We start from the raw sequence: 14654 nt of genomic DNA on the forward strand, positions 1-14654 counted from the left end.
ATTATCTCTCGCAGAGCTTTGCCGTGCACTCTCTACCACACAAACGCACAAGAATTGCCACAACTCTGACAAAAATGACATTTCTTGCTTGATTTTTTCAGCATTTTTGCCCGAACGCGACCCCGCTTAGTACTATTGGATTATTGACCATCAGAAGAATTGAGAGTGACAAACGGAAGTACCATAATACGGGTGACTGATGGAAGTAACCCCTTTGTTCATGGGACAGCAGTCGTTCAACCGTGATTGTGTCTGGCTGACCATATACAGGGCTCAACTACTGAAGTGTGCGTTATTGCGTGGTGCCTCGCAACATCATGCCGGTTGTCCACGGGTTATTAAACCCACTAAGCAATTAAACTTTGATTGTAACATTCTTCAAGCAGGCATTTCGTGTTGATCAACAATCGATATGCGTGAATGAATTTTTTATTACTTAGTACAACTATTCATTTTCACTAAATTTACATTGTAGCATGATCACTTAATGGGTAAAGCGTTTAATAAGTTTGTTAGCAGTGTATAATTAGTAATGACATTGATCCCATGCGGGTTCGTTTTAGAAATAATCTGGTGAAAATTTTAATTGTGAGCCGCAAGGTTGTCGGAAGACTGTACCTACATTATTATTATATTTATAAATAGCAATTGATCCTTCAGGAAATCGTATCAAAAATATCTAAGACCTTTTTGATTAAAAAATTCAAAACCGAAACGAATCGAAAAAAAAACGCAACTATCCCTAGTAGTGGGCCAGTTAAAGTAATGAGTTGGACAAAAGTTCGCTGTTTACAGACAATGATGAATACACCTTGGAAAACCACTGGGAAACCATTGATAAGCTGCCCCTCCTTTAGTTTCACCATTCGCTTTTTCTAGTGATTTGAACGTCATGCCATAGGGCAACTATATGTAAATTCCACAGACAGTGGGACAATAAATGGCAATAAGTTCCAATCTACTTCACAAGTACATCAAGCTAAGAGACATTTTCAAAATTTCTATTACACGTGATTCTTCAATATTCTCTAGTGCTAATTTATGCTAAGTAGTACGACAATTGATGTAAGTAATTTTGGCCAAACTATTCATAGATTTAAAACTGTTTTGATACGGGAACCCACATAGGATTTTACGAATTCCACTTACTAAACCAAAGAGTAATTTCCCAGACAGTGGGACATCACACCGCATTTAATTGGACAAAATCCCGGGCTAATAAAGCTTGTTTAGTATGAGAAAATTACGATACACTTAATTTACTAATTCATACGTTTCATAAGGCTGTGATTGCGTCAATATGCAATTTCTCATGATTTAAGCTGCAAACTGGGACATATTGAGGTATAAATTCACTCGACAATGGTCCAATTAATAACTGTGAATACCACTGATTTTTTTTTGCAAAATTTGAAACACTCTTTTTACTAAACCCGAAGGTTTTTCTTTGCTCTGTTTCTTTGGATTTAATCAACACAGTGGAAATCACTCTAAATTCGCCAAGCAGTGGGGCAATTACCAACAACAAAAAAATATAAAGTTAATTTAAAATAAAATTGAGTTGCCATTTGCTAAATTGTATATTTGAGAATGGTTCATTTCCGTTGGTTCAAAGTTCAATTGAGGATTGAACATAACAAAATTGATTATACGGTAAATTCTAGAGAGAAGAGAACTCGATAAAGGTGAATGTCAGACAAAATTTAGGGAATATTGGCATTTTTAATAAATTCATTTTCTGATTTTTGCTTCTGTTGATTTAGATTTTTCACTTCAATTTCGTGGGAATAATATTTAGCCCATGTTCTGGGATTCCAGTACTAAACGATTACTTAATATTTAAATAGAAATAAAACGGATTTGAAAGGAAAATTTTTAACCGACTTATATGAAACGCTTATGGAATTCTCGTAAAGGGGATTTAAGCTTTCAGCAATGAATTTTTCGATTTCAACGCTTACAGCTAACTTAGTTTCTTAAACAAGAAAAAATTCGTGCGAAGGTTTCCATGGAAAATTTGCCATGGCAAACATAAAAAAATGCAAATAAGCCTCGATACCCTTATCTTGAATCGACCAGAAGAAGATTCATCATCCGCAAGAAATCATTTGGAATTTTACAGAAATAAGTGCAATGGAAATTTGCAAGAAAATCTGCTTGAGTAAAACAAAAAAAAATAAAAACGAAAATAATTAAATTTCTGATAATATTGGCAACAGTGTAAGCAAGTCATCTCATCACGTGAACCACCACCCAATCAATCATATGAGATAGTTATTGACAAAAAGACTAACGCCACGTTGCCATACTATGTACGAAAGGCAGTCAATAGGTCCTGTAAACTTAATATAGAATTGTATGACTAAATAGGATTTTTTAATTTCCCTGTAGTAGAAAGTCAAATCTATGGAAATTGGCTATTAAAAAAAATACATACGCATTGGAACCCATTTATCTTTACATAATTTATTGTAGATTGCCTTAAATGCCCCACACGAGTCCTAAACCAACACCATACAATCTGCTTCAAGTTTAACGACTTTGTAGAATGCCCATTCATGCCACCAATAAACAACCCATTAAACATCATAATTAATAATTATTAACAGAAATTGATGGTAAAATCGTATAATGCGATGTTCTCATAAATCACGTTTTGAAAAGAAGCCCCATAGGCATAGATGGTAATGACACTGAGACTGTAACCTCAGTGGGAATCGTGAGACGAAACAATGAAGAAAACTTATCACGCAATAACAAGTGAAAGGTTTTTCTCACGAACCATCTCATTAAAAGAAATTTTGGAAGGCTCTGATTATGAATCATCGGGTGTCTGATGGCATTAAGCTGCACCCATTGATTGCAATTAAGTGACGTTATATTTGCTTAAAGTAGATAATTATTTCTCAACGTGCTTGCACAGAATGTCAATCTCAGATGAGCGGTACACATCTGCGTCTCAGTCTTGACTCAGCAAAGAAGGAAGTCGGCACTTGAGCTGAAAATGTCTTGGTCGCCTCAGTTGGTGTCTCAATCGTGGTGCGCTTAATTGAGCAACTATCCAAGTTCAATATGAAGAAATAAATAAGTAGATAAACAATCTCAATGATAGGGAGAGTCTGAAGCACCAACAGAGCTCTTCAAACAACTTTCTTCCGATCACGATTTCACAAATAATGTAGGCCTCGAGACAGCCGGAGGTCGCTTCGCCGTGGACACCTGTCTAGTCAGATTTGCACCTATTTGGTCGGTTTAGAAATCTCGTCTATGTTTGTACTCGCCTTGTTTTTGTTTTCCGATTTAATCAATTAGTAATCGCCGCTACGTGCCCAAGAGGAGCAATTTCTTTTTCGATTTCGTTTTGAACAGAATATCAAACATATGATTCCTGTTTGTTGAGGTTTGACGGAAATGAAGTCTGGTTTTCAATTTATTTCTTTCAACTTGGAACCCGACTGAAAAACAAAAAATCACTTCCGCTCTCTTCTTCTGAGGACCACGCGCAGATACCGATTTAATTCTCGTTTAAGCGTCCCATCAGCAATTCTACTTGATGCACAAAGCAACGAGCTCTTTTAAAAGTGCCGCATGCAGAAAATCCTAGCTTTCTGGAAACCTTACGCGCAGACTCATCCATGCGTTTTGCTTGCCGCCACGCACAGAATAATTACATGGATGCGACACTGATTGTTGCCAATGTCAAGCCGAACTAAATTACGACTTCTACCTTCCACTGAGGGCTCCTAGGGAGAGGAGGGCTCCTACTTACCAGAGCTACTTCCTAGTCAGGTCCGAAAAGGTCCACAAAGGAAGGGGGTTTTTATTCTCCAAGTTTTAATTAAAATTGATTCAATTAGGCCTCAGCGTCAATTTAGACGCTGCTTCTTCCGTGGGCTTGTTAGCTGTAGAATATGCCGTTCCATTACCCGTTTTGATAGTTGCCCGTTCTTCCACTTTTTTTTTTTAGCTTCTGGATTCTGGAAATTCTGTAAAATCAACGAGAAGAAAAGGGTCCAGAATGATGAAATATCATCGGTTTTGAAACGTACAACTTTTTGGAATTTCCTTTAATATTCAACCATTCGCGTTTAATTGTTAACTAAATAATTGATATTGTACTTAAATGGCGGAACCGCATTCAAAGAATAGCAAGGCGATGTAAAAACCCCCTGATTACCATATTACAGTCGCTTTCTATAAAAATATGTATTTAGCCATATTTATTCTAATTTTTCTTTTTCCGCATAATTGGTAACGCCATTTATAAATTCAATTGCAATTACCGCGGTTCATGCCGCATTGGGAATTGTTATAATAATGACATTCATTATCGCTTTCTTTGCTTTTTTACCCCAATCGATTAATTATTTCACTGTGACAACGGAAGGTGACACACGAAGGGACATCAAACTTTATAGAGAGGACCCCAATTGACTTTCTATTCATTTATATTTTGTTGCGTCTAAATCAATTAACGGTAATAAATCAATGAGTTAAAAAAATATACGAATTTATTGCTTTCCCGTAGTGAAACCGAATTGTCAATGAAAGTTTACAAACATAACTATCTATTATTCTACTTAGGTCTATCTAAATCGGGTTAGCAAAAATCTAACTTGATTATTGTTTAGTAGCGGCTTTGTAGGTCATGTTTTATTATCTCGTTGCAAGCCATGTTTACTAAGCTTTTTCTTTTTGAAAGCACCACTTACATGCTTGTATTTCTTCTATTTTTTGCTATATAGAGAATTTGCTAATTTGAAGAATCGACTCCAATTAGGAACCACGCGACACGAACGCGTTCGCTCAAGTCCATTTTATTTATTTAAAGTTCATGTTATAAAGCAACACCAGCTCACGGAAAAACTGTACACAAACGGTATTTAATCACTTCAGTAATACAAGAAGATTTCATATGTCTTTACTGTTATTCTCTTAATGATCCAGTTGATATTACTGTCGTCTAATTGTAGTGCTAATCGCACCGCTTATTTTCGCTGAGTTTACGTCTCTCATAATCATATCCTATCCAACAAAAGATTTCAAGGATAATTACCAGTATTAAAGTGCTGAAAAATACCTGTAAAGAAAGTATATGCAACCGAAGGCCATTCATAGCAAGATAATGCATGGCTGAGGTCGGTGTCGACTGTTAATATCAGGCGTAAATCGAATTCTGGGTAAAGCGGCGCTAGATGGGGCCACATTCTCCCGCTCACCCCCTACGGAGTTGCAACTAATCATATTAGAATACCAATTGTGCACAAGTGGTTTGTGCGCGTTATGCAAGGATTCACTTTCGAGTCGTGATATTTCTGACCCAAAAACACCTTTTTCCTCACATTTTAAATGTATTATGTTAAAACAACAGGTAATATTGGCGATGGTCAGTTTTTTACAGTTAAAAATTGCCAGTCTTTATGGAACGAAGCATCTGACTGACCCGATTCGGTTGAGCGTGTCCGAGGAATAAAAGCTTCGCAAGAATCACGTACTACCACATAATAATCAATGGTTTTTCTTTTGTTATAAATCAAACGATTTCGTAAATATTTTTTATCGAATCGAAGATTGCTTAATTTAATTACGGAGCGTAATGGAGAGGAGCAGGAAACACACGAGTAGCGAATGAAAAAAAAAGTTTCGGAGTAATAATAGTTACATCCCCAAAGACCCTCGTGTGTGAGTTTGGGGCGATATTTTCCTGGGAGCGCAGGCGCCTTAGGTTTAACGACCCATGTAAGTTCAATTAAATAGTATAATGCAGTGATGTCTTTCCCCACATACGTGTAATAAAGGTTTTATATACGCATGTCAATGTCAAATATCTATGAAAGTTTTGACACCGACGCACGCCGCTTTTTACTGCACATCTACAGTAAAGTACTACTTTCGACTCGTAATTCAATCTGTTAAACAATTTTTATCAGCAAGATATGAATAGTATCATTGTCGATAGGCAATCATTAGCAGAACTCGCATTTACAACAGACAACTTGAATTCTCCTGCTCATCATTGTTGATCCTTTGTATCGTTCATATTAATAATGGATAATTAAAATTGCCTCGATCTTCAGTTAGAAGTTCAGAAGTCTGACTCTTTCTTAGACACGACCTTTTGCGGCCAAATGGGCCTGCAGTCTTTGCAAAATCAGACCTCTGAAGCCGCAGACCCATAATTTTTCCAACGAAACTGAGCATGGATTTCTCAAAGTTTGAATCGTAAATAATCAAAATATTCTGAAATTTTCAGGGGAAATGTCAGGAAACTGGAGGTTGATCTGTTGAATTCCGAAATAAGCTATGTTTCGTATGACAATGCAATCAACATTTTCTTAGTCTTTCCAGAGGAAACCCAAGAAATTGTATCAAATACTGAAATAACCTGATGTTTTTAAGTCAAAAAAAGGTCTAGAAAGCGGTGGGATGAGATTCTGGAGAAGAAGAAACCAAACTAAACAAACTGGCACCAGCCTGATTTTCCTAAGCCAAAACAAATAAGGTTCCAGAACCTTTCGGAGCGCAACTCCGAACGTTGGAACTAACAGCACGCCTGAGTTAGCTTGAATTAACTAAGGGCCGATTGCGCATGCAAGGCTCGAGCTGTGCTCAACTTGAACTTCAGCTCAATTGACAGCAATAAATTGTTAGTGGGAGGGTTCAAACGAGATAAAGCTTAAGTGGGGCGTAGCTCAGGCCTTATTTGTACTATAGGGCCTAATTGCACGGTCCGTTTCCTATAGAAAATTTCAAATACCAAAAAAACAAACAAAAAACATGAACTACTGCTAAATTTCCTGAAAAAATGCGTTACCGTTAAATCAAATCAGCGTAAAGCCTTTTTTGCCAACTTAGATAATAAATGTCATAAACAGGAATATCATCGAACCCCAACAAATAAAACAATGCAAATTACGCAAGAACCAAAGAACCAATATGTATAATTTAATCATACTAATCAAGTAATATAATGTAAGAAAGACTAACCTTCTTTTTCCAGCTGATGGAACAATCCAAAGAACTAGATCGCACTTTTGTCACAGTTCACAGTCAATTAATCATTCTGCTGTTGGTGTCTCCGACCGACAAATTTAATTGATGATAATTTTTAAAAAAATCTATCAAAAACTGTGTAGAAACATGCAAAATAATAAACCAAATTGAAATGAAAAAATTGGGTTTTACTGGAGGTTCTGATGGGTTGAGTGAGCGCGAGATGAGAATTTCACGAGGAGGATTCTTCACGTGTGTGTGCGAATATACGGTTTCTTCGTACTGAAGAAATGAAGAACTGCATGGTTTTCTCGATAAGAAGAGAAGGCCGCTGCGGATTTACTCTCTCCCGGCGGACGACGACCAGTGGGATGGTTTGATGAACGGTTTGGCCAAACACGACGATAACACTGTCTGAGGACGCAGCAACTTCATTGAAGAGATATTGAGAGAAAAATCTGAATTTTTTCGCCTTGAAGCTGTGCAGAGAGACTGCGCAGAACAACGCGTGCGGAATTAATTTCCAAAGGAAAAAAATCGTTTTTTCGGGTTACGTGAAGGTGCAAAAAGTGCCAGAAGGTAAGAAATTGAAAAAAAAATCCACTATCATAGGTAACTAATTTCTTATCATTTTGTGCTTAAATAAACATTTTTTGAGTAATAGATTACCGCTCGGTTCCAATCACGACACTTTTTGGCCGCTCGACCCAGCAGACCATACCATTGGGTACCGCACATCTTCGAAGAAATTGAAGAGAGTTCCACGCAATAAACCCGAGGGGCTTTTGCTAACTTGGACGTAATGTTTTAAGAAATTGGTTCGTCTTAGTACCTAAACATATGCTTAATGATTCGGTGGTACTTTCTTTAGTCATTTGCCCGACTTGATGGTACTTTAATCTGAGTATAATATCGGTTTGATTGGGTTTTGATTCGATATGAAGATCCTAAGTTTGACGGGCCATTAGGGGGCAAGGTAAGGGTTTCAGCTGAAATTACTGTAAAAACCAGAGGAAAGGGGACATGGAAATTTTCAGAAATGTTGGTGCAGTTAAAAAACAATCAGGCATAATTTCGGCTTGATTATCTGCAAAGTCGTGTTTTTGTCTTAGATATGAGCTCTTTCGAGCTAGCGCTTCCATATGTATTTCTCAGCCACTGATACCCTACCCTAAATACTGTATGGGTACCAACGGACTGCCCATGGAATAACGTACATCGCAAGCCCTTTTTTCCGCCAAATTACGAACTACTGATGAAATTATTACGAATAAAATTTCGTCTAAGTTAACGGTAACTGTAAGTATGGAGACTGCTCATTTTAAAAGGTAAGCCCCTTACTTTTCCTAATTGTAAAACATTTGAGAAAAATCCTGAAATTTGGCATTGAACCGAACTCTCGGGGATGAAGTCTCGTTAATGAAGGCATAATTTCCCGAGGCGGCATTTCAAAGGGAACCCATCAGCGGCAGAATTATACGGGATGTGTCATGAGGAACTGTACATACTTCTACCATGCTGAGAGTAATGTCTAATGAGTATTGAAAAGTTACAGGCATTTTTTATTGTTATTATACAACTAGTTTTGCACATTTTGTCGAAAAATAGTTTTGCCTATGATTTTGCAATTCTAGTTTGCTTTTTTTTAATTTTCTGGCGAAAGAACATACTGTTGCACTTGAGCAAGACCATGTATTCAAAGTTAAAAATATCCAGGACCGTCTTCAAAAAATTTTGTAATTTTTTCCAGACCAAAAAAGTCACCCTTTATAAAAATTTTAGAAAAAAACTTTATGCACATTTGCTGAAGGTTGGAGAAATTCACAGTTATACCGAGTCAACTCTTCATTGCTTTATAAAAAAAAAACTACGAAAATGCTACAGTTTTGGATATTTGCACACACCTATCACAGCCTCTAAAGGCATCCATTTTGAAAATATCTTTAATGAATAATTGGCAATAGCAAATGGAGAATTTTTAATTTCTTACGCAAGTTTTTTGAATCACTTTCCCACAATAGTATTTTTTTAATTTTCTCTCACTATTGTAATTTTGAACTGTTATATATGTCTGAGATAATTGTTTCCATTAAGATTTCATTTAAAACTGCAGCCTTGCCTTTTGTTATTAATTCTAATATTTGATTTTGAAGTATAGTGTATTACAGATAAGGATGGAAGGTATATCCAAAACTGCAGGATTTTCATACACTTCGTGTTTTTACAAAGCAAAGAAGAGTGTGATGAATATGTTGACTGCGCATAACTGTTAGTTCATCTCAACTTCAGCAAATGTGCGTAGCGCTTTTTAGAAAACTAGCATATAGGGTGATTTGTTTTGGCCTGGAAAAAATTTACTAAATGTTTTGAAAACGGCCCTCGATTTTTTAAACCCTGAATACATTTTCTAACTCACATACAATAGTGTACTCTTTCACCAGAAAATAAAAAAAAAGCAAACTGACATTACAAAGTTATAGTCAAAACCATTTTTTGACCAAAAGTCTAAAACTCCCTGTATGATAACAGTAAAAAATGCAGCAACTTTTTAACGTTTCTTCGTTATTCCGCTTAGTAATCCTGTTCCATGGTAGAAATATGAACTGTGCTTCATGAGTTACCCTGCATACATTTGATCTTTCCCCGATAACTATATCGCTCATTTTAGATTTACAGTGATCCAGGTTTTCAGTCACGAGCACTCTTAAGGGGCCGGTACTTACGCAGGTACCCGCAGGTACTTTGACGGCTCCTGCCAGTTCAGCTTTAATGACTCAGGTTCTGCAGTTCCCAGGCGCATTTCAACTGTAAATTTCTCCGGTGAGTTCGCTTACTTTTTTCAAACTACAGATTTGATGATGTAGAGAATAATTTTGTGGTAACATGAGACTGATCGGATATAGGAAAATCCAACAATTCTTATGGAACCTTCCATATTATCCTGATTTCGCCATACGAAGCTTTTGCTGTCTAAAGCAAAGGGAGCAACAAAAATCTCAACTTGTTCGTTTAGAAGATTCGTTTAGTTCGAGACTTGAATTCTGCGCTAACCAGAGGAGTTTGTTGTAACCCGAGGTGATATGGTTAGAAAATGCAGCGCTTACCAGCCCTTCAAGAATGTCGAATTTCTGGTCATCTACGTTCAATGTATATATAAAAATATCTGGATTTCTAGAGCCGGACAACTGCTTCGTCGCGTTAAGAAGGCTCCAAGAAACGTAGTTTTTTGGTTCGAGATATTCAAACAATACGTGCTAATTTTATTGTTCATTGAGATTTTGCTGAAACCTGAAGATGTACGTGAAAAAAAAACCGTGCACAGCCGAGAAAGTAGTCCCTCCCGCACCGAAATCAGTGTGGTAAAATGCTCTTTTCCGCACGCGAGCTACAAAAAATTTCACCCACTTCCAAGGACCATTAACCATCATACACACAAGACATCCACAACCTCGAAAAGTAGACTACATTTGGTCTAATTAACTAGGACACGTCTAATTAACAATTATTTTGCTAATCATTACTCGGTCGACGCACTATAAACTTATTAGCCTGATTAATACATGTCCAATTATTAGCAGCACTGTGGAAATGTAGGTGTTTAACGGAGGTTTTTCAGCTACCTTCCGCCTCAAGTGTTTTAATAACATGTCGTTTGCCATGTTAAGACTCACCTGAGATACATATCCATCAAATTAAGCATCTCGTCATCTTTCTCAAACAAGAACCAATTCGAGGTTTCTAAGAAGTATTGCAGAGCATCGGAGTCCTTGATCGGCACGTCCAGGGTTTCGACCCCGGTTTTTTTCTTAAATTTCAAACACCCGGTGTTGTTGGTCAGTTTTATTTTAAAAGACATTATCGTTGAGCTTCACACGAGGCAGCGAAGAACCACACTAAACTGTATTTGCCCCAATGATTATTTATTGTCTTTGCCAAAACATGTACTTAGTACGCCAGAAAATATTGTTTATTTTTGTTATGACGAAACGATAATTTCTAGGTAAAAAATTCTAAATTACATGTCAAACAATGGTGTTGCACAAACATTAACTCTGCTCGATGATGGGTAATTTTCGATTGCCGCACACAACCTTTGGATTTTTTCGATATGCAATGGGAGTTTTCTTACCTCTTGCCATGCTCTTCGAGCCTTTGATGAAACCCTGCGCAGTCAACCAGATAGTCCTCAAGTACAAATCCGGAAGAACAGGAGGCCGCCGCCTCCAAGTGGTCATTCTCGTTTACCAGCACATTGTAGTGTGAAATCGACTTGTAAGGGGGTTCTTCGAAAATCACTGGGTTAGCCCTGTAGTAGGACTGGGCGTACTTGGTGGGCAAGGAACTTTGAAGAGTTCGTGAAGATAAGTGAAACTTCAGTAAATTTAAAAGGCACATGGTTCTCGGAAGAAGCAGAAGATAAAAACTGCCCGAGGAATATAAAACACTTTTTCAATGGTCACTGTCACTTCAGCTCTAAATATGGTACGCTTCCTGTCTTTACCGTAAGAAACGACATTTTCAACTGTTCCTCATTCGTAATAAAGTTACGGTTTACGCACGTAGGGCCCGTATAATTATTGCCTTAAAAAAAGTGGCGTTTCTGTACAACCATAACTTTGGTTCGTTAACTCACTAATGGCCGCTCAGACAGTGGTCAGTGTTGAAAAGAAATTTGTCGATCGAGGATTTTTGACACGGTGTATTGAGCAAGATCGATCATTTTGTTACAGATCGTTGGGGGACTGATTAGAGAGGAGAAGAAAGCAAATAAATAAGAAACAACAATCCATTCCACACGACACACTGCATTGGCCGAAGGGTAAAATTAAAATTCTTCGACGTTGTGAAACACAGCATGCTGAGTAGCTAAAGTTAATGCACCGTTGCAGCTATCGATAAATTAGGCATTCCGGTAGCAGCTGGTGTTGCATTAGCCCCAACATACAGGGTGGGTTTATTAACGATGTAAATGCCGACATATTGAAAATTACGCCGGCAATGGAAAAATGCAAAATTACGTTTACCATAATGTGGTGGGGAAAGATGATCGAGGATATGACGAGCTCGCTATCGTCTACCGAACGGACCCCAGCCACCCCAAGTCATTTTTTTTTAATGGTACGGACATGGATGCGACATGTCGTCAGAAAGAATTTTCAATAAGCTTCTTAATGATATCAAAGTTCCTCGAATTTCGCCATGAAATATAACCGATAATGCTCAAAATGTAAAATTCATGAGTAAGACGGGGAATTAAACGGTCTTCAATCAGGAATAAATAAGAAGGCTGATAATTAATTCAAAGTTTTATCGTAATTAAATCAAAGTGTAAGATTTTCCGCTCAATATTAGTAATTTTTTATGATTCGATACTTTCCGTGCAAGCGGACAAACAATATTCACATTATTGAAGCACATTGACAAAGTTTCCTTCGGAGTTACACGACAGTCAGTAATAATTACCTGTTCCAGCTTTTCAACTGGTTCTGGTTGGGTTTAGAACACTAAAGATTTCAATTGCCAGCACAAGAAGAAGTCCAAGGACGTGAGATCGGCAGACCCAGGGGGCCATCCTATCGCCCCTCCCCTTCTAATCCATCTCCATTGCTACCCAATCACTGCCTAATGGGTAAAACGAAACGTGTCGATGTCTCACCCTGTTGAAATCTTGGTAAATTTTGCGTTCTGCTGATTCTCGAGCTCACGGCCTATCATTGGTTCAACAGCATTTTCTATAAGGTCAAGGTAGATTTCACCGTCAAAATTACCTTCAATAAACAAACATCTTTTAACGAAATCTCCGAGGATTCCGACCCAAAAATTCAGTTTTTATGGACACTGAGGACATCCTTCTCTCATAACATGAGGGTTTTAATCACTCCATATGCTGCAACTGTGCTTGTTGAGGGAGCAGTTCAAGTAAAACGTGCACTCATCTCTGAAGCAAACGTTTTGCAGTAGTTAAGGCTGGTTGGTAATGAAAGCTGACACCACCTTGCAATATTCAATTCGTCGGTTTGGATCGTCTTCCTTGAATTCCTGATGAAGTTGAATTTTGTATGGATGAAATTTGTGTGATTTTAGCACTTTTTGGACCGATGCTCTTGATGGTCCGATTAAAGTAGATGCTTGACGGATGGACAATTATGGATTTTGGGCACATCGTCCGAGAACTTCGATTTAAGTAGATCGATTTAACATGCTCTATAGGTTTATTCATTTTTTTTTAATTAGCAACAGAATCGGTTTCTTCAAATTTCTATATTAATTTCCTAACGAGGAAAGGATTAACGTTCTTTCCAGGATATCGCTGGCGAAATATTTCTGTGGTTCGTATAAGAAAACGATCGCCATAAATAAAAACGGTTTCAACCCGTTCCGCAATTGAATAAACCATGTTTCAATTGAAAGTTTACGACGAAAAGCACGAAGTTTAACTCAGACAATAAACAAGATTCAGCGATTCATTGTGCAGAAAAACAATCGTAAATACCGATGAAAGAAAAAAATCTGATTTTTCACATTTAACGTTATTATTAATTCTGTGATAACAATGTGCATCGAGAACATGAGTATAACGAACATCTATTATAAAAAAATTATTAATATTGCGCAGCAAATTTTACGCTTTGGTTCAGTTACAATAAAACTTTGAATTAATTATCAGTTCTATTAAATATATATAATCTTTTAAAAAACCCACCTTGTATATTTGGGTCCCTTCCTGCCAAAATATTGGGGAAAACCAGTCGAAGTTTCCAACACTTTTTCGGATTTTGCCTATAGCTCAAACAGTTTTTGAAACATACGAGTTGCTAATATCTACACAGGGGGTTTCAAAATACATCTGCCAACCGTTTACTGTAGGTTCCTGTCGCCAAAAAAAGGAATATGGTTCATACGAACATGGGTGCGTGTTTGCGTCCTGTCTGAAATACAGGGTGATCATTTTTTTCTGTTTTTTTCGAATAAGTCCGTTCGCATTAAATATTTTTATGAAAATTCAGGAGCGTAAAATAGGTGCAGATGCACATCTTTAAACGGGAAAATGAGTTTTTTTTATTTCACCAGTGGCGTCCCCATTGATGCGACCTTGGACGTTTTGTACGGAAAACGCGATACGCCATTGGCGAAAAAAAAACTCTCGGAATGTTTCCAAATCTGTGGAAAAAAGGTATGTCGCATTTTTTTCATGTATTAACTACATATGATGTTCCTTCAAAGGATAATTAGGATTTGAGCATAAACTGTGCATCCTTGCGATTCCCAATCATCCTCCCTCCTTTCATTTTTCTACATTTATCCAAAAGCTCTGATTTCTTTGGAACTAAAGCTACATATTCACAACCGGTCGATGTCATAGATGAACAATAAACAATTCTCTCAGATGAGCAGTATACCAGTTGGAAACAACTGTCGGATTCCCTGATTAGGCATGAGCTGTTTATGATAGTTTCGTAACGAAATATATTCTATTATTCCCTTCTATCAGGCTATTATCTGTAATAGCACAAACTGCAACAGCTACAGTTATTTAGACGTCGTTTTGGACAGGTATTAAACTGGTTCTAAGTGGTTTGCAAACTTCGCAACCGTCAAGGTATTCCTTTAACTCTAATTTATCACAGTGAAAAACTGATGGTTGTATTGAAAGAAAATCA

At 37.3% G+C, this 14654-nt stretch overlaps 1 long non-coding RNA gene across 1 annotated transcript; it reads left to right on the forward strand.

Annotated features, from left to right (window-relative positions):
- Positions 1-9720: 9720 nt before the first annotated feature.
- On the forward strand, positions 9721-14032 carry LOC136340395 (uncharacterized). Its single transcript, XR_010732292.1, has 3 exons — positions 9721-9813; positions 11724-11812; positions 13780-14032. It is a non-coding gene; the product is annotated as an uncharacterized lncRNA (long non-coding RNA).
- The last annotated feature ends 622 nt before the right edge of the window (positions 14033-14654 follow it).

The sequence above is a fragment of the Euwallacea fornicatus genome, chromosome 7 (assembly GCF_040115645.1).
Source record: "Euwallacea fornicatus isolate EFF26 chromosome 7, ASM4011564v1, whole genome shotgun sequence".
Taxonomy (NCBI): Eukaryota; Metazoa; Arthropoda; class Insecta; order Coleoptera; family Curculionidae; genus Euwallacea; species Euwallacea fornicatus.